Source organism: Artemia franciscana, chromosome 2 (assembly GCF_032884065.1).
Source record: "Artemia franciscana chromosome 2, ASM3288406v1, whole genome shotgun sequence".
NCBI classification, from domain to species: Eukaryota; Metazoa; Arthropoda; class Branchiopoda; order Anostraca; family Artemiidae; genus Artemia; species Artemia franciscana.
In genome coordinates this window covers 16,414,550-16,436,752 of record NC_088864.1, presented here as the reverse complement: position 1 = coordinate 16,436,752, position 22,203 = coordinate 16,414,550, and the positions used below count along the sequence as shown (strand labels likewise).

The 22,203-nt window shown below is 33.4% G+C and overlaps 1 long non-coding RNA gene across 1 annotated transcript in view; it reads right to left on the bottom strand.

The window, feature by feature from the left end:
• LOC136037932 (uncharacterized) overlaps nt 1–22,203 on the bottom strand; it is a 93,768-nt gene that overhangs the window by 9,603 nt on the left and 61,962 nt on the right. The gene's annotated exons all lie outside the window — the stretch shown is intronic.

The window sequence follows — 22,203 nt, the reverse complement described above, 5'->3', positions numbered from 1 at the left end:
TCGATACCACAAAGGAATTTTATATCTCACAGTTCTGACAACGCACCCATATATTTACAATTAGATCTCCATTAATGTTTGTCTCATAGTTCAAATATTTGAATTTCTCAGTATTCAACGCAACGATAACTTTATCATGTGCACACACTTTCTTGGAGTATTTAATCTCTACTTTTTAAACATTATACAAGTGTTTATCATTCTAACGTACAAAAACACAGATTGAAAACATACAATAAACTAGGTAGTGTCGATGACGAGCCATAGAGTACGACTGGGGAAGCCGCATAATAAAAGAAAAAATATGTTCACCAGTCCAAAAATTGGCTGTCATATCATCGCTTAAAATATATACGACTTAATTAATTTCGACTTTATGCATATCCCTAATACTAAGCAATTTTTTCAAAAAAGAAAAAAAATTATTCATATAATTATCATGACTTGAATATTAAGCATCATAATAACTGGTCACTCCTTTTATTCACTGAAGATCAAATATTTGCTAATCATGTCCTGATAGGAATATGTAGGCTGTTCGCACAAAAGCGTAGGATACTTGTCTCAGCAGCTGGTCATGTATGTAGGTCGGTGCTCTAGTTTTGTATAGACACCTATAGTGTCCAAATAAGGATGCCCTCATGAGAGCTGGAACCCCTACTCTACTGCCCGCAAAGTTTCACTAAAAAAAATACTCACTGTGATTGAAATTAATAAGCCTAATGAAAAATGTACAAAACCCACTTGAACTCCAAAATACCCTAAAGGTGATAGCACATAGTTTTGTCTCTATCGTAAAGTAATGTAGAAAACTAATTTCAAAAAAACAATCAAAGAAGTTAACGATTTCTGTAATTACTTAAAAATTGTAAAAATTAGACATTAACCTGGGAGTACCATCTGGTGTGAGGGTGAACAAATTAAGGATATCCTTATCCTTGTGGTGATTGGACTAATTGCTCATTCCTCTATTTTCACATAAAGCTATGTATACTTTAACGATTCAATGGCTATGCATAACATGACTGGAGGGGTTGTATTCTATCCCCCTTTATATGCATCATTTTGATGTACTTCGTCTTAAGGAGAACAGGAAAGGCAATTGGAGACCATGGAATCAAATAGGGAGGAAAAAGGCTCCTGGACTTAGATTATGCTGATGATTTAAGCATATTAGATGAAAGTGTGAGCAAAATGAATGAATTATTAGAGGTTTTGCGAGTTCAGGGTGCTAAAATAGGCTTGAAAATTAATGTTAAGAAGACTAAGTTACTAAGGCTAGGAATAAGTGAAGATGAAAAGGTGACATTGGGTAACAAAAAGATTGATCAGGTTGGGAGCTTCACTTACCTTGGTAGTATTATTAGTAAAGACGGTGGGAGCAGTGAAGATATTAAAAGCAGAATAGCTAAGGCTCAGGGTGCTTTTTCACAGTTAAAAACAGTTTGGAAGAATAGAAAGATAAGCCTGCAAACCAAGATTAGAATATTGGAAGCTACAGTGATGACAGTGGTCAAATATGGCTCTGAAACATGGAGGCTCTGAAAAGCAGATGAAAATTTACTAGATATTTTCCAGGAAAATTGCCTACGGATTGTTCTGGGTACCCGGCTGACTGATCGTATTTCAAACAGTAGGATGTACGAAACATGTGGTTCAATCTCGCTTTCTAGGGCTATAATGAAAGAAAGGTTGGGATGGCTAGGCCACGTTCTGCGGATGAAGGATGACAGATTGTCGAAGATTGTCCTTTTTGGCCAACCGTCTGGGGCTACACGGAAAGCAGGTCGGCCTTGTCTGGGTTGGGAGGATGTCATAAATAAAGATTTAAAGGAAATAGGAACTTTCTGGGAGGGTGTAAAGAGGTAGTCCTTGAATAGATTAGGTTGGAGGAGAAGCGTGTTTAACTGTGTTGGCCTCAGGCGGCTTCGTACTGCAGTAAATTATTAGTAGTAGTAGTAATAGTTACGTTTCTGTGAATACTGAAGTTTTGCTCAGGGACAAGCCTGCAAAGAAATTTCCAGGGGATGGGGATAAACCTAGTCCTTTATCAGATAAATTTAATTTTTATTCATTATTTCAGAACTGGTCTCTTTACATGCACTGGCGGTATTACAAGGTGGAAAGAAGCTACCCCTTTATTACAAAAATATTAATTAATTGATTCAACAATAAAATTCACAACAAAAAACTTCAACATTGACCTCCCTGTGAGGCTCTATCACCAGAAACAAAAAGGGGAGAAACAAAAATGAAACTATTTTATTAAAAAAAAAACATTTTCAAAATGATACATTTACACCTTACACAAAAAAATACATTGTTTAAAAGACACAGACTTTAAAAGATTAAGAGACACCCCCCCCCCCAATAAAAACATCCTTCTCTATGTGTATCGCTGCATAAAATTTTTCGTTACGAGCACTGATAAATATGCGATAACACACAAATTAGCCCCATTTATTCATATTTGGTGGTAGAAGGAGCACACTCAAGATACTAATTGACCGACTAGAGGCTAAGGCAAGTAATCCCTAGTCCAACAGTTGGAGGTAAGAATTGTAAGAAAGGAGCGACACGGGCTAATAGTAACCGAAAATCTAAAAAACGGAATTTTGATGACAATATTTATGTGTCAAACGATTCGGCGTTTACATGATTCTGAGTATGTTAAAATTGTTAGGTTTAAGGTTATCCATCAAAAGTTACGGACATTTTTAAAAGTTTACTTTTTAATAAAAAAATGACCGGGAACGTTTTTGGTTAATTTTTGAAAAGGGGCTAAATCCCCTCATAAGAGCAATTGATATCAATGCAAATTATATCATTAAAGTCAATACATGAGAGAGCACTATTGCAAATTTTTTATAAGCACCTACTTAGAAAAATGCAGAATTTTGTAATTTTTTTTCAAAAAGAAAGATCACGGATGCTTGTTTATTTATTTGTTTCTTGTTTATTTTTTCCCTGGGTGATCGGATCAAAAAAAACGATTCTCGAAAGGTGTGAAAAGACTCATTCAGAAGGAAATTAATAGTTCTAATGGCTTTTTTAAGCAGCAAAATAAACATTGTGCCACAACAAAATAGTGTTTTCCGTAATTTTGTGGCGCCAGAATCTGGCTGAACAGAGGCCAAAAAGCCATCGAATGATAGTCTTGATTATCGAGAAATTGTGTATTGAGCTTTCCAGGGTCAAAGGCAGCAATACCACGCAGTGGCCAATTTGTTCCGAACGATGGGTAAAATCGATACAAAATAAACGGTTCACATTGACATTTATTTTAAAGCTTCATTTACCAAAGTTGATTCATTTGAGGCTTGATAAAATTATGCACAATGGCATAGAAATGCTTTTTGAAGGAGGATTGTGTAAGCTGGAACTTGGATTGTAAGCTGGATTGTGTAAGCTAGAGTATAAACAACATAGAGGAACAAAACTCCACAAAAAGTGCCTTTTTATATCCAAATTTTGTTATTTTCTCCTTGAACCTTCAGATAAATATAAAAGGAGGTTTTTCTTTTGAAAGGAGGGGGGTAGAGATTAATCTATAGTCTACTTTATTTTTAGGGTTGTTAGACTACACTTGTAAAAAGGGTGCTACAGGGATATAGTGCCCCTCTTATTGCGGACAAGCTTTTCTGTTGAAAATAAAATATTGCAATTTCAAGCGTGCCAGCACAATAGGTAGGTAGGTGGGGGAAAGGGTATCAGTGCCATCAGAAAATTTTGGACATTGGAGGGGCCTTAAAACTCACTTTGAAAATCGTGATCTATAATTAATTTTTAATATTTAAGGCCTCCCCCATTCTAGTAAATAATTGGAAAAGTAAATTGTTTCAGGGGCGATTTTAAAATATTGTTCTACGAATATTCAACTTGAATGTAAAAAACGGTGGTTGAAGGAGGCAGAAGTAGCCTCCTTCATATTTAGCAGAGCCTTGGATGAAACCCTTCGATATGGGTAATCAGCAACTCTTGTAAATAGAAGCCCAAACTCTAAGAAACCTTAAAAAAAGTTTTCATTATAATATTTGCAACAGCAAAATATATTATTCATGCCGATTCTAAATATGCACAATGTATTAATTTAAATTCGCTCATCATTGAGATTTGACCATTGATAGCACATGAAAAATTAGTGTAATTTTAGAAACAGGATTAAGCTCCCTAAATTCAGCATGCATGAGAGCCTAAAGTAACTATGTACATAATTTGACATTTCTCTATTTTTTCTATTTTTTTACGAATTAATTGATAATCCAGATGATTAATCATTCCACATATGATATATATATATATATATATATATATATATATATATATATATATATATATATATATATATATATATATATATATATATATGAATATTGGATGAAGCGTGCAGTATAAGTACGGAAGGAAGGGGTGAAAACTCTTGTCTTATAGCGGAGACGATTATAAGTTTATTTTGAATAATTATATTTCGTTCTGAAAAGTAAATACACTAAATGAGATCTTTTTTTTTTTGAAGCATTGCTGTGCAAAACTTTGGCCTGCTTTATAATTTAAAGTAAGTATATAAATTGTGTTTGAGGGGGCAGTAGCCCTCATTGGATCTAGGGCAATCTTGAGTATGTTTTAAAAACGAGCAAAAGTCAATTACAAAAAAATAGGCTTTTATTTAAGTGAAATTAAAGGAAAACTTTAAAACTTGAAACAAACAGAAGTTTTCCTTACATGAGGATGGCTGTACCCTCCTTAGTCCCCTGGTGTGCGTACTAAAATTTGACTTTTCCTCAATTCTTTAAGAATAACTACTCAAACAGGAGGGCCGCTGAATTGGAGTGAGAAGTATTTTTAATACCCGTAAACTTTAGCATATAGAGTTGGTCCTTAAGGAGGGGACAGCCACTATAGCATATTGAATAATTTCTGTCCGTTTTAAGTTTTGATGTCTCTCATTAATTTCATTCAGAAAATCTGTTTTTTTTTTATTGAATAAAGAAGAGTATGACTCATATGCTTTGCAAACTTTCTGATGTGTTAAAAATAGCGGAAAATCTAAATGCAGGCTACCCCCTGCCATCTCCATCCTCAGAAAGACTAGATATTAACAGTATTCATAAGATCCTCGCCCATTATCTCATTCATAAAGATCAGGTAAAACTTTTCACATCTTTTCAAAGTCGAACCAAAGGGTTCGCAGGTGGCAAGGTATATTTCTTTTGCTTTTTACCCCCACCAGATTATCCCCCTTTGATTCTGTCAATGCTTCCGGAGGGTGTCTCAAGTCGCACCCTATCTGACCTGCTCATTTGAAGCTGAGATTTGATGGTCGCGTGGATGGTCCAGGATATCCTGTCTTTAATGTTGTCTCATTATTTTTTCCCAAAGTTATAAAGTTTCAACCACCTAGAGGCTACCTCAGGAAGTTGCTGTAATTATTACTTTTCTTAAACAAACGGAAAAATGAGGCTCGGCAATTACACGGAACCTCTTGAACTTTTAAGATCACCATTAGGTCTATTTTTATGTTCATACTTACTTATGAGTTTCTTAACTGTAGCATAGCCGGAAGAAGGTGTTGAGGCTGTGGTTAAAGGCTGGGAGGGGGCATGGGCAATAAAATAAATATGTACACGCACACACAGCTGGAGTCTTAAGATAAATCTAATTTTTTTTCAAGTAAGTGGGATGCAAGGAGAGGGTCCGAAGCTGCTGCCTCTTCCCTTCGTAAGAATCCGACCCATGCCAAGGAAGCACTAAGGCATGTACGTAAGCAGGGAAAGCCTCAGCACCCTCCAGTGGTGTTGTTGAGGGGGGGAAGGAGGGACAGTTGCCCCCTGATAATTTTGAAAAAATATATAATTTATTAAGTAGCTTTAATACTATTGCTCGTTTTAAGTGTCAAATTTGCTCTTTATTTTGAGGAGATGGTTCTTTTTTAATTAATTCATACTTTATTTTTAACATAAGGAAAACGAGAAAAATAGTGGTTTATTGCACTTCATAATATGTTCCACTTTTCCAAATATACTGCTTTTGAAACCTTATTGTCAAGTAAAAATGTGAGCCTAGTTAATGGCAAAATTAAAAAAAAAATAATGCTTCCTGTTTCACCACATTCGCTCAGGTCAATTTTTCCCGTTGATATTTAAAGTACTTTTACTTCCTAAAATCTATCAGTTCAAGATTAGATTTTCTTGTTTTAAAACTTTCAAAAGTGGAAATGAATACACCCTCTGCATCTGCAAATAGGACAGAAATGGAATCATTGAAGAATATACATTGGAATCATACAGTAAATATAATTTCCTGAATGAAAAAGAAAATAAGACATAGTACTTTTTTCATTGATATTCGCACTATAACTAGATGGCCAAATCGGTTGTAGTTTGGTCACGGAATTTGGTAAAGGGGGATCCGCTCCAGGAATCTCTTAATTTTTATTTCCTGTATTTAATTGAAACTCCAATTCTCTTCTTTACCATTGAAATGCCTAATAAGCACTGGTAGCTTCCTATTCCTTGCTTTATGGATTCACATACTGACGCATAAATATTGAACTGACTCTATGTAGAATTAAATAAAATAAAAAAAGTTTTTTTTAACTGAAAGTAAGGAGCGACATTAGAACTTAAAACGAACAGAAATTATTCCATATATGAAAAGGGCTCTCCGCTCTTTATGCTAAAGATTTACATTGTTTTAAAAAGTAGAATTGGGAGAAAGAGTTAAACTTTAGCGTAAAGAGCGGAGTGTTGAGGAGCGGACAGTCCTTTTCACATACGGAATAATTTCTGTTCGTTTTAAGTTTTAATGTCGCTTCTTACTTTCAATTATAAAACATGTTGTTTTTTTTAATTTAATTTCTGAACGTTTTTAAATTAATGCAGGTTTTGAATTTGGCTCACCGTATATGAATGATTAAAACAAAATTTGAATATTAATTTTACTTTTTTAAAACTAATAATAGCCTTATAATAACCTAAGCTATTATAATAACCTTGATTTTTGTTTCAGTTGTTTAAGAATCACTCCTGAATCACAAAGGCTATTTAATTAGAATAATAGCCTCTTTTAAAAGTTAAAAACAAGAAACTTTAGCGTAAGGGTGAGCTACTGACGAGAGGCAACCCACCTCATATACGTAATATTTTCTGTTTGTTTTAAGTTGTAATGTTGCTTCTTACTTTCAGTTGAAAAAAACTTGTTTTTTATTTAATTGTTGATCGCTTTTTAAATAACGTCGAGAAATCCAGCTCCCCCTCCATGGAAAATTCCCTTCCCCCGACGAGAAATTTCTCCGTGGAAAGATTCTCCCACGTAACTTAAATTAGCGATATTTGTGGAACTAATTATTTCAGGCATAGTAACAAAACTACAAAAGAGGTCGAAACTATTTTTATGAAAATAAAAGTCACAAGTTGAACGATTCTCAAATGACTGAAATGAATGAAAGAAAAGATCTTTAAAGATATACGTAATAATTTATAGTCGTTTTCAGCTTTAATCTTATTCCTTACTTTCAGTTGGAAAAAACTTTTTTTTATATTGAATAAAAACCACAAGCCGAGCACATACAATATCTTTGATTTATTATCACATAAAAATCATAGTTATGAAGCTGCTTAAGGTATAATTAAATGCTAAGACTTGCCGGAAAATAACTGAAACAAATTATTGCTTATATCAGCCATTATTTTACAAAATTCGAACTTTAGCGTAAAGAGTGAGGTATTGACGAAGGGGAGGACTTCCTCATATACGCAATATGAGGGGATTTGCCCTCTCGTCAATACCTCGCTCTTTACGCTAAAGTTAAAATTTTGTTCCAAGTCTTTCGACTAAGTGAACAAAAGTGATATCTTAAAACTTTGATCTGGTGACTTTGGGAAAAAAATAAGCATGGGAAGGGAACCTAGCTGCCCTCCAGTTTTTGGCTACTTAAAAAGGACACTAGAACTTTTAATTTCCGTTCGAATGAGCCTTCTCGTGAAATGGACTACTGGGTTGATGCGGCCACCCCTGGGAAAAAAAACACAAAAAAAAACAACAAATAAACACGAATCTGTGATCTTTCTTCTGGTAAAAAAAAAAACAAAAAAAATTTAAAACATTTGTTCAGAAAGGAGCTTGAAACCTCTACAGCAGGGTTCTCTGATACGCTGAATTCGATGGTGTGATTTAAGATTCTGTGTTTTTTTTAATCCCCCCGGGATTTTTTTTGGTTATACGCACCATGAGTCAAATTCTGCGTGCGTGTTTCTCAACCATGTGCTATAATGGCGGAATTTTCATACCAAGGGTCACCACTTTCTGGATGGATCTTTTTAGCTGCCGAAATTATCAATCCTATTTGTGGTGAAATTAACTTCCAACCCCATGGAAGCATAGCAACAGTTTTAACAATAAGAGTCAGTTAAGCACACTCCACCCCAAGACCCTAAAATAAGAAAGGGCAATACGGTATCACAAAGCAACCCGTTTTTGGGACAAAAGCTCTCAGAATTGAATTTTCTGATCGTTGTTAGAATCGCTACCCTGACGGTTTTTCTACCCCATAAATTCTGGCATAATGGTGACGGCAGGTTCCTTAATAATAGCCAGGTGCATGGAACTGATTATGCTTGTCATATATCCACGAAGCAAGTGTTGACATTATAACCTGAATTGGAGTAGAGGAGGCGGGGGATGGAGAAACAGGTTGTGCGTCTTTTCTTCGTGGAACCCTTAGAATTGACTACACCTTGCAAGATAGGGAACAAGTATAGAACACCTGTACATTTTATTCTGAACGTTTTGCAAAATAAATTTAAGGAAATTTGAAATTAATATATGCAAAGTGACAGACAACCGCGCAAAGATTTATTTCAGAGGGTATGGGGGAAGGGTTCTTAAAGAACAATAAAAAATAATATATATTTTCAAAAACAAATCTGGTTAGGAATTTTCACTTGAGGGAAGGGTGTCTCAAAAAGGGAACGAGAGGAAACCTATACAATTTATTTTGAACATTTTTCAAATTGATATATGTATCAAAAGCGTGAACTTTAGTATGCCGATCCAGGTCTTTTCGTATTTAAAACTTTTCAAACAAAATTTTTCTCATGGTAGGGGGATGTTTTTTCGGATGACTCATTGCCCAAAAAAAGCTCTCTATTTCTTTTGTTTGTGTAATCATGCCAATGATTCTTCGGCTCTTATGAAGAGAGGGGGGAGGTGGATTGTCTTAGAATTATACTGTCTCCATAATTTATGTTATTTCTGTATAATCCACTTGCTATTTGCTGCCTCAGCTCAATCCCCCATACCCCAAAACAAAATCCCACTTATGCACCTTTGACAGGTGTTGAGTATTACCTGCTGCTATATATATATGCTCGGCTATGCGACAAAGAAAAATATTGTTCAGTTTTATTCTGCCTAAAACACCGATTGAGGCACGTCCTACTCTACCCCTCCTCCTGTAAAAGCATACACAGCTGAAGCTTGGGCCACATAATCGGAATGTGTTTGGAATAGTTTTATACCTCTCACGTCATTTCAATTTTACTTACGAGGGCGGAAGCACTGTGAATAAGACTTCTAGAGAACCATTAATGGAGAAAGCCTAATTATGTGCACTTTCAGAAACCTCTGACTTTGAAAAACGTATCTCTAGGAGTTTAGAAAAATATGAACGGCCGTTATACCCCCTTCTCTCAGTTTAGCCCTTGATCCTATTAACAATTTTAATACTAATAGATTTTGTATAATGCTTTCGGAACTTTTCTGTTAGCTCACCATGACTACTTTTTTTTAAATTGTGAGTATTTTTATGTTCAAGTCAATATATTGTGTTAATCTTGCATTAAGAATTTTTTATACTTTAAATCACACTTTCTTACATTTAGTTGTGTTTTTTTTTGTGTTTACGTCTACTTTTTATTAATTGAACAGGTTGTGACTTAATGGAATTGCAAGTAAAAAAAGGTAGTGGTCGCGAATTAACGAAAAGGTTCCATGCTTTCTTTTGGTTTACATTCGAAAGTAAGTAAGGATTTAAAGGAAATCAGAATTTCAAGAGTGAAGCTTTGAACAGATTGAGTTGGGGGAGAAATATGCACAGCTGTGTTGACCACAGGTGGCTTAGTGTTGGAGCACGTCAGTAGAAGTAGTAGCAGTAACAGTAACAATATTAACAGGACTAGTAGCAGCATATATAGATAAAATTTCCTGTGAGTTTCCTTATGTATTAAGAAGATCATTGTTAAAGTATGACCTACCATTCAGGACCACCATCAAGATGCGTTTATCACCTTCAACCAACTGCAACAAATCAATTGTTCAACACGGTCTTACTTTCAATCTCTTCCCTTTCACCATCAGCACGTCTGCCACACTCCCTCATTGTTATGTGATATAGAATGAAAAACCGTTGGTTTATCTGGATAACCAGATTGGTACTCTTTCAGTAATGGTATAAAGCCATTTCCGCTTCCTCCCACACCTTTAAGATTTCCCCCTTTTTTTATTTTTCACACGGCCTGCTGGGTTTAAAGATCATTTGAAATCTCAACGGTCGTTTTTGAATGAAGCCATAAATTTTTTGGGTATCTTAAGGTTTACTTTTATAATAGCGCTATATTTAAAGTAATTACTCAATCTGCGTATCAGCGTTGAAGCATTATGTACTTTTTCAAATATAATATGTTTTCAAGGTCAATTGTCCAAGATTCATAAATTCAAGTACCAACTTCAATAAATCTCAGTTAATGATGAATAATTCACTAATCACCGAAATCATCACCAAAAGAATTAGTTTAAGTACGTAACAGTAAGGTAGCGCGAAAAAGTACTTCGAGCAGGCGCACCAATTAAGGAAAGGGGTATAGGCTAAATCCCCCTGGATTTTGAATTTGTTTTGGCATTTTCTAATAAAAAATGAAAAACAAAAAATGCCCCCCTTTATTTTCGAAATTCCTTTTTTGTACCTTCATAAAAAAACATGTAATCCTTGCCTCTCCCCACCTATATTTTCATGAACTGGTCTCCCTGACTTCGAGGAATGAAATTCTTATAAGGAAGATCCAAGGATTCTGCCCTAGAATTGGTTAGTTTGGCTAGAATTGGTATTGGTTAGTGCAATTTCTATGGATTCTAGGGATGAAATTTTTGGAAGGGAGAGGAAACTCTGTAATGTGCAGACTACGATGCTTATCTCTACACCCAAATTATGAATTAAAGGGACAGGACCCGAATTATGGATGTAAAATTGGCTACAGGCTAAGAGGTAAAAAGCTAGGAATGTAAAGCTTTGACCCTAGAGAATTGAAATACTTTAAGGACTAAATAAGTCTATTTAAGTGATTTCTACACAGTTTTTCTTTTCAATAGAATATTAGGTACTTACGTGTTATAGCGACCACACCTAAGAAGTGAACCTTAAATATGCCTACATAGTAGTTTTTCTCTCTCAAGCTAAGCTGAATATCTACGAGTGGACACATAAAACCGGTTTCATCACAGATCAAGAACAAAGTGTGGTCCCCATAACACGTACCGAAGCATTAGACTTAGGACTACTAAAATCACTAGAATACCAGTAAAATACTATAACTATTTTAGTATAATACCACCACGAAGGGAATCCAGGGTGGCTTACTTCAGGGGACGAGCCTTATTAGTATTAAATGTTCGAGTACTTCCTATTAAAATTATCAAACGTTATTTTATTTGTTTTTCTTTTCTTCCAGCCTTGCGGTAGTCGGAACCAAACCTCGGACCTCGTATTGCTAAACACACAATCAATCAACCGCGCTACCACAGGGCTCTGTAATACAACTAAAGCAATGGGATATAAATAATAATAATAAAGTATAATAATAATAATAATAAATAATAATAATAATAAGATAGCAAAATTAGGATATAATAACACAGCCTCTGTTTCCCCGAAACTTATATTCCTTTGAGGAATAATGTTTCTCTCTTCCATGTGCATTTTTTTGTCAATACTTTTGTGCTATGGGTATTTATCAGTTAAGACTGCTTCGTCTTTTCAATAATCCCTTGCAATTCATACAGTTTTTATTTGATTCAGCTGAGGCTTTGTTTTCCTTGCTTCTAAACTTTTCGGTAAAATATTTATTTTTTTATGATTTCTCAAGTTTCAGTATGTAAAAGACAGAACTCTGAAGTAACTAACAATCTAATCCTACAATTCAAGTATTAAAACCCAATATATGCTAAAGGAATTTATCCGTTACAAGTGTCTCGTCTTTTCAATAATCCCTTGCAATTCATACAGTTTTTATTTGATTCAGCCGAGGCTTTGTTTTCCTTGCTTCTAAACTTTTCGGTAAAATATTTATTTTTTTATGATTTCTCAAGTTTCAGTATGTAAAAGACAGAACTCTGAAGTAACTAACAATCTAATCCTACAATTCAAGTATTAAAACCCAATATATGCTAAAGGAATTTATCCGTTACAAGTGTCTCGTCTTTTCAATAATCCCTTGCAATTCATACAGTTTTTATTTGATTCAGCCGAGGCTTTGTTTTCCTTGCTTCTAAACTTTTCGGTAAAATATTTATTTTTTTATGATTTCTCAAGTTTCAGTATGTAAAAGACAGAACTCTGAAGTAACTAACAATCTAATCCTACAATTCAAGTATTAAAACCCAATATATGCTAAAGGAATTTATCCGTTACAAGTGTCTCGTCTTTTCAATAATCCCTTGCAATTCATACAGTTTTTATTTGATTCAGCCGAGGCTTTGTTTTCCTTGCTTCTAAACTTTTCGGTAAAATATTTATTTTTTTATGATTTCTCAAGTTTCAGTATGTAAAAGACAGAACTCTGAAGTAACTAACAATCTAATCCTACAATTCAAGTATTAAAACCCAATATATGCTAAAGGAATTTATCCGTTACAAGTGTCTCGTCTTTTCAATAATCCCTTGCAATTCATACAGTTTTTATTTGATTCAGCCGAGGCTTTGTTTTCCTTGCTTCTAAACTTTTCGGTAAAATATTTATTTTTTTATGATTTCTCAAGTTTCAGTATGTAAAAGACAGAACTCTGAAGTAACTAACAATCTAATCCTACAATTCAAGTATTAAAACCCAATATATGCTAAAGGAATTTATCCGTTACAAGTGTCTCGTCTTTTCAATAATCCCTTGCAATTCATACAGTTTTTATTTGATTCAGCCGAGGCTTTGTTTTCCTTGCTTCTAAACTTTTCGGTAAAATATTTATTTTTTTATGATTTCTCAAGTTTCAGTATGTAAAAGACAGAACTCTGAAGTAACTAACAATCTAATCCTACAATTCAAGTATTAAAACCCAATATATGCTAAAGGAATTTATCCGTTACAAGTGTCTCGTCTTTTCAATAATCCCTTGCAATTCATACAGTTTTTATTTGATTCAGCCGAGGCTTTGTTTTCCTTGCTTCTAAACTTTTCGGTAAAATATTTATTTTTTTATGATTTCTCAAGTTTCAGTATGTAAAAGACAGAACTCTGAAGTAACTAACAATCTAATCCTACAATTCAAGTATTAAAACCCAATATATGCTAAAGGAATTTATCCGTTACAAGTGTCTCGTCTTTTCAATAATCCCTTGCAATTCATACAGTTTTTATTTGATTCAGCCGAGGCTTTGTTTTCCTTGCTTCTAAACTTTTCGGTAAAATATTTATTTTTTTATGATTTCTCAAGTTTCAGTATGTAAAAGACAGAACTCTGAAGTAACTAACAATCTAATCCTACAATTCAAGTATTAAAACCCAATATATGCTAAAGGAATTTATCCGTTACAAGTGTCTCGTCTTTTCAATAATCCCTTGCAATTCATACAGTTTTTATTTGATTCAGCCGAGGCTTTGTTTTCCTTGCTTCTAAACTTTTTGGTAAAATATTTATTTTTTTATGATTTCTCAAGTTTCAGTATGTAAAAGACAGAACTCTGAAGTAACTAACAATCTAATCCTACAATTCAAGTATTAAAACCCAATATATGCTAAAGGAATTTATCCGTTACAAGTGTCTCGTCTTTTCAATAATCCTTTATAATTCTAATTTAAAATCCCTTTCTCATTTTTTGTCCGTAGTTGCATACCAAAAATGCATCAATCTCTTCTGTCAAAGAACTCCATTGCTTCCTTTAGATTGCATTAATCTGCAACCGCTTCCTACGAAATGTTCTGTCTTTTATTGTCACTTGAATTTTCACATTGAATTCCAACCATGGCAGATGGCTTTTTTAAAACTTTTAATGTCTTAGATGCATTCCAAGGAGTATTATAACGCGTGGGAGTGGATTAAAAAAAATGTTTTCAATGGGGTTCCAACAGAAGGGATACTTAATTTTCACTTGCTTTTGATTCTCACCCCACTAGAAATCTGACTGAGGAACGTTTGTTTGTATTAAGCTAACATACACATTATTGAAGATACCTTGATAATCCACAAGGAATCCTGCTGAAATCTGATCCTGTATTACAGTTATTGGTATTGCTAGTAGTTTTTCCTAGAATAAGAGATGGATGGGGAGGGGGTCATTATGTCACAAATTTGCTTTATATTCCCTGTTTATGAGTTTTTAGGAGGGTAAAGAATTTCCTAGGGGGTACCACATACTTGAAAACCGTAACTTTATAAGATAATTCTTTTGTTTGTTTCAAGATTATGAAGTTTTAGGACAATAATCCATTTTTGTCAGTGTTGCCACATTCAACCATAAAAAAATAAGCAAAACTAACTGGCTAAATTTAACGATATTTTTCGTCCGTAGAAACTCGAGTATTAACAATCTGTTGGTTCTCAAAGCCAAATTCAAAGCGAAAGGACTTCAAAAAAAAACTACTGCTGTTTGATGCCGTATGTTTTTAGCTCATTTTTTGCTCATTTTTTGTCCACATTTCTTTTATTCATTTTTTTGTATTTCAAAGTCCTTTTATTAAAAATTGGTCTTCCGATTTTTCTTAATTTTTAAAGATATTAAATACAAAAAAACTAGTTTTTTTTTTTAACTGAAAGTAAGGAGCGACATTAAAACTTAAAACGAACAGAAATTACTCCGTATATGAAATGGATTGTCCCCTTCGCAATCCCTCGCTCTTTACAATAAGTTTTTAATTGTTTTAAAAAGTAGAACTCTCTGTTCGTTTTAAGTTTTAATGCTACTCCTTACTTTCAATTGAAAAAACTTTTTAATGTTTATTTTTTCATTGTTTTTTTTTATAGTAATGCTGGAAAATCCCGCGCCCTTTTCATTGAATTTCTCTTCCCCCATGACATATTCCTCCAAGGAAAGATCCTCCCACATAGCCCCCTCCCCTCAACCCCACCCCCAAACCAAAAAATCCCCCTGAAAACGTCTGTACACTTCCCAATAACCATTACTGTATGTAAACACTGGTCAAAGTTTGTAACTTGCAGCCCCTCCCCCAGGAACTGTGGGGGAGTAAGTCATCCCCAAAGACATAGTTATGCTGTGTCGTTCCCTTTCCCGGGGTTGTTCCCTTCTTAATGCCCCGCTCTTTACGCTAAAGTTTTTTACTGTTTAATAAAGTAGAATTGAGAGAAAGAGTCAAACTTTAGCGTAAAGAGCGGGGGGTTGAGAAGGGAACAGCCACGGAGTAATTTCTGTTCGTTTTAAGTTTTAATGTCGCTCCTTACTTTCAGTTAAAAAATCTAGTTTTTTTATTTAATTAAATAAAAAAACAACTTATTTAACTGAAAGTAAGGAGCGACATTAAAACTTAAAACGAACAGAAATTACTCCATGTATGAAAGGGGCTGTTCCCTTCTTAACGCCCCGCTCTTTACGCTAAAGTTTTTTTACTGTTTAATAAAGTGGAATTGAGAGAAAGAGTCAATCTTTAGGAGCCAGAAATCATTTCTGGCTGCTAAAAGGCGCACTAGAAGTCAAAGTTTTTGTTCAAATGAGACCTCTCCCAAAATTGTGAGGCAGCTGGCTCGATACAATAATCTCCGATAAAATTAAAAATGAATTTTAGAATAAAGCCACAAGTGATATAAAAAAATGAGATTTCACATTTTCACATAGAGGGGCCTAAGAGATTCACTGGGGAGGGGGGGTATAGATTTGGTAGCGCAGCATAATTTTCATAAAGATCGGATGAGTTCCCTCCCTCCAATTTTCATGGAATTGAACAAGTTTGTTTAATATTTATATGGTGGGATTGGTGGGTTCTAAAACGAAATCTTTTAAAAAAAGTGTCAAAAACTTGTTTTTTTTTATTGATTTTTGTTACGTTTTTTGCGAGTCAGGCAAACATTTCGGGAGGGGGGTTCAAACCCCCAAGCCTCTCCCCGTTGGATACGGCCTTGATTAATATAATTTTATGGATATCTTTATATTGATTAACTCTACATATTTGGAATCAGCATCAAAGTCAGATCTTTTTATATGTATGCTGAAATCATAATCGTTTTTTTGAGGGTTTAGATTTCTATTGGCATGGGTTGCTCGTAAATTATAGCTCGTTACCAAAAACCATTGGATTTGCTCTTTACTTTTCAGGGAAAAAGTTGGCTTTTAAATTTCTGACCATAAAACGTTATAAAAATGATTGTGGATTTTTTTTTGGGGGGGGGAGAGACTGGTCTGATTGCATCTCTCCTACCTCCCTGCATGGTCTTTAGGTATAGTGCTGATGAAAAGCCTTTATTTAGAAATGTTCAAAAGCGTGTTATTAAATAGAAATCGAGTTAAACTTGATGCTGTCATTATGATCATTCAATATCAATTTGCTGATGACTTCGCCTATCAACACTTGCAGAGAAACTGGAACTATGCATGGGAGCTTGATTATGATGAATTAACTTCGACATAGTTTAAGGTACCTTTGTTGACCTTTCTTTGATTTAAATGAAAGGAATGAGAAAGATTAAGTATATGTCTTTCAATGAAGAGCTTTAATTGAAACTCAAAAGATTTCTAATATTAAACTAGTCTAACATATTTAATGCTTAAGGAGAAAGGGATTGGTGTGCAATCTATAGGTACTCCCCCATTTTACATAGGATAATGAGCAGTCCGAAAGCTAAATCAACCAAATCAGTAAAAAATAACTACAAAAATTGACACTGAAAACAAATTCAGGTCCATACTGTAACACAGCCCAGCAACCACTAAATAGTTTGATAGTTTTTCGGGGGGGGGGGGAGGGAGCAGCTCGTAAAAATAGCAGAAACATGTAAACTGTTCAAAATTTGTTGAAGATAATGAGGGCATTGAAGGGCCACGGGAGTTCAGGTGTTATGGGCCATAATGTATAAATCGTCAGACTAAGAATATTCTTGCATAGGATTAGCATATGTGACTAGAGAAAGTGAATAGAATCCGCTTAAGTGGATTTCAGTATATAGTATATAGTTCATAGAGGTATAAATATGACTATGCCTCTATGCCCAATTATAAATAATAATAAGTAATAATAAATTATATAATATATTATATAACATTAATATAAATAGTAAATTATATAATTGTTCAATTATAAAATAATAAATATATTATATTATAGTTAATTTATAATTATAAATATAATTATTAAATTGTATATTATACTATTAAGAGGAATATTACAAATTATATAATATATATAATATACACTAATAATAAATTATACCTATATATGATGTATAATACAAATTGGCTTAAAAAATCAATGATCATTATTTCTTGCGATTCTGTGGTATACTAGCGAATCTTCTCTTGAGGGTAGGAGGTTAAGGTCTATAAAACGCTTCGATGACAACATCTCTTGTAAGAGGGAGCAGATCAATTTAACTTTCTAGCGGTTCGAATAGAAACATCCGCTTTTTGTATAGCCCACTGTTTACACATCAGAAAGTCTTTCGTGGCATTGAACGGTAAGTGAGATGCAATCTTTCTCAATGGAAACCCAAACTCTAAAATCATAAACTCTAAAAACTCTGAAATGTTTGACCTCAGTCGTATTTATACCGGCACATAAGAGATTTATTTCTAATACTGAATCCGTATGTGTAAATCCCTTAATCTTAAGGCTATCTATCAAAAATTTTAGTTTAAACACAATTGTTAAAAAAGAACCAAAATTGGACGCAATCTGTATGAAAATGAAATTGAATATGTCTGAAAACCCTAGTTTGTATATTTCAAGATCCTAGAAGAATGGTCGTCAATAATTTTTTTTTTTTTTTTTTTAATTCAAGGGCGTTTATTTTGAACCGGTGGTCTTTGAATGCCAAAAAAGAAATTTAGGCTTGTAGTGACCTGTTTAAGCAATGAGAGATCGCGCAATAACAACGTGCCAATTCCTGTAGTTTGTGCCGTGCAGCGAATATTTTCACCCAACAAGGACCAAAGGCTATCAAGTGAAAATTCTGGGACAGTCGATTAGTTTTAAACTCTTAGAAATTCTATTCCATTACATTTTGGTTTTAGAATCCTTATTGCTGCAAGGTTGTAGATTTGTCCAGAAACACATATATACTGTTATAAAAGATACATTGGAACAACATTCATCGCAATTTATTTTTCATAAGCCCAATTTATTTTCAACAAAAACAAATATATGTTTGTATATATTGTATATATATATTTGTATACATATATATATATATATATATATATATATATATATATATATATATATATATATATATATATATATATATATATATATATATATATATATATATATATATATATATATATATATATATATATGTATACAAATATATATATACAATATATACAAATATATATTTGTTTTTGTTGAAAATAAATTGGGCTTATGAAAAATAAATTGCGATGAATGTTGTTCCAATGTATCTTTTATAACAGTATATATGTGTTTCTGGACAAATCTACAACCTTGCAGCAATAAGGATTCTAAAACCAAAATGTAATGGAATAGAATTTCTAAGAGTTTAAAACTAATCGACTGTCCCAGAATTTTCACTTGATAGCCTTTGGTCCTTGTTGGGTGAAAATATTCGCTGCACGGCACAAACTACAGGAATTGGCACGTTGTTATTGCGCGATCTCTCATTGCTTAAACAGGTCACTACAAGCCTAAATTTCTTTTTTGGCATTCAAAGACCACCGGTTCAAAATAAACGCCCTTGAATTAAAAAAAAAAAAATAAAAAAAATATTGACGACCATTCTTCTAGGATCTTGAAATATACAAACTAGGGTTTTCAGACATATTCAATTTCATTTTCATACAGATTGCGTCCAATTTTGGTTCTTTTTCAACAATTGTGTTTAAACTAAAATTTTTGATAGATAGCCTTAAGATTAAGGGATTTACACATACGGATTCAGTATTAGAAATAAATCTCTTATGTGCCGGTATAAATACGACTGAGGTCAAACATTTCAAAGTTTTTAGAGTTTATGATTTTAGAGTTTGGGTTTCCATTGAGAAAGATTGCATCTCAGTTACCGTTCAATGCCACGAAAGACTTTCTGATGTGTAAACAGTGGGCTATACAAAAAGCGGATGTTTCTATTCGAACCGCTAGAAAGTTAAATTGATCTGCTCCCTCTTACAAGAGATGTTGTCATCGAAGCGTTTTATAGACCTTAACCTCCTACCCTCAAGAGAAGATTCGCTAGTATACCACAGAATCGCAAGAAATAATGATCATTGATTTTTTAAGCCAATTTGTATTATACATCATATATAGGTATAATTTATTATTAGTGTATATTATATATATTATATAATTTGTAATATTCCTCTTAATAGTATAATATACAATTTAATAATTATATTTATAATTATAAATTAACTATAATATAATATATTTATTATTTTATAATTGAACAATTATATAATTTACTATTTATATTAATGTTATATAATATATTATATAATTTATTATTACTTATTATTATTTATAATTGGGCATAGAGGCATAGTCATATTTATACCTCTATGAACTATATACTATATACTGAAATCCACTTAAGCGGATTCTATTCACTTTCTCTAGTCACATATGCTAATCCTATGCAAGAATATTCTTAGTCTGACGATTTATACATTATGGCCCATAACACCTGAACTCCCGTGGCCCTTCAATGCCCTCATTATCTTCAACAAATTTTGAACAGTTTACATGTTTCTGCTATTTTCACGAGCTGCTCCCTCCCCCCCCCCACGAAAAACTATCAAACTATTTAGTGGTTGCTGGGCTGTGTTACAGTATGGACCTGAATTTGTTTTCAGTGTCAATTTTTGTAGTTATTTTTTACTGATTTGGTTGATTTAGCTTTCGGACTGCTCATTATCCTATGTAAAATGGGGGAGTACCTATAGATTGCACACCAATCCCTTTCTCCTTAAGCATTAAATATGTTAGACTAGTTTAATATTAGAAATCTTTTGAGTTTCAATTAAAGCTCTTCATTGAAAGACATATACTTAATCTTTCTCATTCCTTTCATTTAAATCAAAGAAAGGTCAACAAAGGTACCTTAAACTATGTCGAAGTTAATTTATCATAATCAAGCTCCCATGCATAGTTCCAGTTTCTCTGCAAGTGTTGATAGGCGAAGTCATCAGCAAATTGATATTGAATGATCATAATGACAGCATCAAGTTTAACTCGATTTCTATTTAATAACACGCTTTAGAACATTTCTAAATAAAGGCTTTTCATCAGCACTATACCTAAAGACCATGCAGGGAGGTAGGAGAGATGCAATCAGACCAGTCTCTCCCCCCCCCCCCCAAAAAAAAAATCCACAATCATTTTTATAACGTTTTATGGTCAGAAATTTAAAAGCCAACTTTTTCCCTGAAAAGTAAAGAGCAAATCCAATGGTTTTTGGTAACGAGCTATAATTTACGAGCAACCCATGCCAATAGAAATCTAAACCTTAAAAAACGATTATGATTTCAGCATACATATAAAAAGATCTGACTTTGATGCTGATTCCAAATATGTAGAGTTAATCAGTATAAAGATATCTATAAAATTATATTAATCAAGGCCGTATCCAACGGGGAGAGGCTTGGGAGTTTGAACCCCCCTCCCGAAATGTTTGCCTGACTCGCAAAAAACGTAACAAAAATCAATAAAAAAAAACAAGTTTTTGACACTTTTTTTAAAAGATTTCGTTTTAGAACCCACCAATCCCACCATATAAATATTAAACAAACTTGTTCAATTCCATGAAAATTGGAGGGAGGGAACTCATCCGATCCTTATGAAAATTATGCTGCGCTACCAAATCTATACCCCCCCTCCCCAGTGAAACTCTTAGGCCCCTCTATGTGAAAATGTGGAATCTCATTTTTTTATATCACTTGTGGCTTTATTCTAAAATTCATTTTTAATTTTATCGGAGATTATTGTATCGAGCCAGCTGCCTTACAATTTTGGGAGAGGTCTCATTTGAACAAAAACTTTGACTTCTAGTGCACCTTTTAGCAGCCAGAAATGATTTCTGGCTGCTAAAGATTGACTCTTTCTCTCAATTCCACTTTATTAAACAGTAAAAAACTTTAGCGTAAAGAGCGGGGCGTTAAGAAGGGAACAGCCCCTTTCATACACGGAGTAATTTCTGTTCGTTTTAAGTTTTAATGTCGCTCCTTACTTTCAGTTAAATAAGTTGTTTTTTTATTTAATTAAATAAAAAAACTAGATTTTTTAACTGAAAGTAAGGAGCGACATTAAAACTTAAAACGAACAGAAATTACTCCGTGGATGTTCCCTTCTCAACCCCCCGCTCTTTACGCTAAAGTTTGACTCTTTCTCTCAATTCTACTTTATTAAACAGTAAAAAACTTTAGCGTAAAGAGCGGGGCATTAAGAAGGGAACAACCCCGGGAAAGGGAACGACACAGCATAACTATGTCTTTGGGGATGACTTACTCCCCCACAGTTCCTGGGGGAGGGGCTGCAAGTTACAAACTTTGACCAGTGTTTACATGCACTAATGGTTATGTATGCATATATATATATATATATATATATATATATATATATATATATATATATATATGTATATATATATATGTATATATATATATATATATATATATATATATATATACATATATATATATATACATATATATATATATATATATATATATATATATATATATATATATATATATATATATATATATATATATATATATAGTGTCCCTTATTCGCTCTTTTTGACGGCTCAGTCCTCAATAAT